The sequence below is a fragment of the Helianthus annuus genome, chromosome 11, assembly GCF_002127325.2.
Source record: "Helianthus annuus cultivar XRQ/B chromosome 11, HanXRQr2.0-SUNRISE, whole genome shotgun sequence".
NCBI lineage: Eukaryota > Viridiplantae > Streptophyta > Magnoliopsida > Asterales > Asteraceae > Helianthus > Helianthus annuus.
Genome location: NC_035443.2, coordinates 186977535 through 186981279, shown reverse-complemented (window position 1 = coordinate 186981279; position 3745 = coordinate 186977535). Strand labels below are relative to the sequence as shown.

Here is a 3745-nt window from a genome sequence, read left to right as displayed (position 1 = left end):
GTAACTAGTCGTAAATATATAACATTTGTCTGGGTAAACGGCCAACTAATTTTTATTATAAAACGGGTCAACAAAATTGTGTTAACCACGTGAAGTAGCATACACCAGTACAACAACATTACACAGTACACACCAAAGCAAGAAACATCAAAATCACTCCACTTTTCCCATGTCAATGTCGTCGCTTTGGCTCTATGTTTTATCCACAAAAACCCCATGTCTTTGTTTCTTCCAGCACCCTTTTAGGCGAGCACTTCCCCCGCTCAAACAACAAGTTATTTCTGCTCGACCAAATACACCAAATCGTCGTTTGAAAGACCTGAGTATATCAATTGTTTCCAGACTTTTGAGCCCAGCACATGTACATGATAATTTACCAGATCACCCAAGCCAAAAAAAAATGGCTGGAAGTCTGCACCACCTCGCAATTCCATCCCAAACCTTTTGCGTGAACGGGCACGTGCAGAAAACGCCTTCGGTAGACTCCTCTTCATCTCGACACAACTCACACAAAGCAAAGCGGATGGCACTTGTATGCCTCTCCTTAACAAAGACACCCGCGTTGATAGTCTATTCAAGTTTAACCTCCACACTAGAAAGTTAACCTTGAGCGGAATCCATCGATTCCACGAATAGACAGTAGCTGCAGCCGTTTGGTTGTTTTGTACCAAGCACCTCCTCAACCCACTGACCGAAAATAACCCATTTGAGTCCAAAGACCAGCTCCATTTATCCCCTTCATCAGTCAGCGAGACGTTGGACAGCAGCCTAGAAAGCTGCATAAAATCATTATGTTCAGCAGCCGACTGGAAATTGAAAATCTTACACTAACAACTGAAAGATTTTCTTTGATTTAGTTCCTTCTTCGAACCAAACTCAGATCTTAATCATCAAACTGAAACCGATTCAGATCTGATTTCGATTCAAAATATTCTTTCAGCCGATCTAAACATACATGAAACAGATCTGATATCGATGTTCTGATTTTGGTCTTAAAGAAAAACTAAAACTTATCGAGACAATCAACTGAATTCACAATCGCTGAATTTGAACAAAGTCGACACAAGGGACCCAAATTTGAACAAAGTTAAACACCAACTAAAGTAAACAATAAAACATCCATACTTATCTAACCCAATTTAACATTCAAACATATAAGAGTAAACTCTTGTTAGAGAACTCTGCCAATTACCTGCTTTTTAAGGATCTTTCAAGTTTGTCGTTTTCCCTTCAAGCGCCTACATTTACAAAATTAAGACAATTAGAATTACATGCTACACATTTATACATTAATAGTTATTATTTATAAATTTATGATAATATATATATATATATAAACAATAAATTTATAAAAATCATGTTAATAAAACAACAAGCAAGCCAAGCCCAGGCCAAGCTTGAGCTAAAAAACTAATCATGAGGCCAGGCTCAGGTCCTTTCAAGTTTGAGCTCGAGCTTTAAAATAGACCTGGCAAACGGGTCGTATCGGGTCATGGGTCAAAACGGGTTCGGGTCAAAACGGGTTTCGGGTCGGGTCGGTTAAGAAAATGTTTTTTTTTAAGTGATTGTACATCAAGGGGCAATTTTGTCGGGTTAAAACGTGTCCGGGTTGGTAAACTTCGAATATGTACCATTATACCCTTTAAACATAAAACATTTTAATTAACCTAAAATATGTCATGACATAGCGACTGATGTAGGGCTGAGCAAATGAGTTGTGGCGTGTAACTTGATTATATGTAATCAGCTTCTAGGGCAGGAGAATACAAAGATCAAAGTCAGATTATTTAAACTTCAAACCAACCTAAATATATGATCTGGTAAGAGAGGTGGACCACCAGACGACTTTATTTTCATACTTATGATAGATTTCTGGCTAACTTAATTAGCTCTTGATCAGAGTCACCGGTTGACCATCTCTGCAGATCATCGGATTAACAACTTTGGGTATTGTAATCTGTTACTTTTCTACTTTGCATTGCTGTTTGATCGATTAGCGACCTGTTTTTTTCTTTTTTGTTGATGCTAAAGTTGGTTAGTTCACAGAGGCTGGTGTGCCTATTCTCGAGTCTCATAATTCCGGCTCATCGGAATATTAAGATAATGAAATTAAAGGGTAACATAGATAATAGATACATGGGTCAAAAAGAAAGTCAATGGCTTGATCAGAAGACTAAGTAGCTGCTTGGTGATATGTAGACCATGTGGTAGTCTCTTCACAGTTTTTTTTATATTTATTTTGTTCATTGTCTCTCAAAGCGTATTTTTGATGATTGTTTAATACCATTAGATCAAATACGGAAAAAAACCATCTAATACATCAAAATAGAACGCAAACGGGCAATAAGTTGCACCGCAAGCCCCTTTTGGTCTTCTAAAAATACATACATGATTATTTTGTATGTTCAAGTACTAAAAGAATCAAAAGTAAAAGGCCAAAAGATAAAACACACACCTAAATATGCTGTAAATCAGCTGTTGAATGGGCTCTCAAATGGTATGCCTCGAGCAGGTAGGAATAGGCTGCGTGTTAAGAATAGTGTTCAGTAAAATCAGAATCAACAATAGATGATACTTGATACATAAAAAAGTTATCGAAATAACAATAAAACATCAAAGAACGAAACAATTAAGCAAGAATCAAGAGATGATACTTGAGCAAGTTATTTCAAGATTTGATTCAATTATTATACACACTACTGGAAACATATAACATATATAGCCAGCAATTAGCCAATTACCCATTATACTTTATCAATCGTTTAGATAAAACCATAAAAGTCGAGCATGCATTCTGCACCAAACTCAAAATTTCAAATCTTTCTCAAAGCAACTAACGGAAGATTGACATTCATTATTTATAAACAAGTTTTATTATTAAATTCAATATTTAAGCCAAGAATTCATCAAACTAATGCACACATAGAACCCAACCATGTTCTCACTCTGATACACAAACAGTATCATCAAAATCTGAAATTTCTTTCTGTTCCATTTAAATTCGGTTATTCAAATTGTTAAAAACAATTCAGAACCAGCATCTGCTTGTCTGCTTAATTGATTAAAGAACAACATTTTACCTCTCGATTGAACCACAGACGATGACCGAAAATTAGGGCGGATTGAGTGTGAACTGGTTATGGGGTTTGAGAGATAACTTTTGAAGGTCTGATTGCCGCGCTAAACGGTGGTTCTGCGAGGGAGATCCGTTGCGGTGGCGAGTGATGGTCGGAGTCCCAGTTTCTCCTTTCAGAAGTAGAAGTCAGAGAGTGAGAGGGAATGAAAAAGTTTGCGCCAAATTTATCTAAAATAACTGAAGATGAGATTTATTAGATTGGAGGGTAATTTATTAATTGATAGAATTTTCATTCCTAATCTCTATAATTTGGGAGGATGAATATATGGACAAATTTTCTTCTCTTTTCCCTCCTTTTCTCTCCCCTCCTATCCTTAAAAAATCTCGGGAACATGGTTTTTTCATATTTTCGTCTCTTTTCCTTCCTCTCCCCCTGTTAAATGAGACTCGGGTTCGACTAAAGAAGAGTAAAAGAGCCTATTGCAAATAGTCTTCACCCGTTCTATTTTTTTAGTTTCCCATCTATATTAATTAAAATCTGATATTCCCATTCTGACTCCTTTAAATTTAAATGTTAACCCAAAACAACCCATGACTTTTCTTTTAAAGTCCAAATCAGCCCAAAACATACCCCATGGGCCAAAATTGCTAGGTAATAACTTCTAGGGT

The 3745-nt window shown here is 36.5% G+C and overlaps 1 long non-coding RNA gene across 1 annotated transcript; it reads right to left on the bottom strand.

Annotated features, from left to right (window-relative positions):
- LOC110869136 lies at positions 1–3326 on the bottom strand. Its single transcript, XR_002552953.2, has 4 exons — positions 3081–3326; positions 2456–2523; positions 1193–1238; positions 1–776 (listed from the first exon to the last, which is right to left on the bottom strand). It is a non-coding gene; the product is annotated as an uncharacterized LOC110869136 (long non-coding RNA).
- Between the last annotated feature and the right edge of the window lie 419 nt (positions 3327–3745).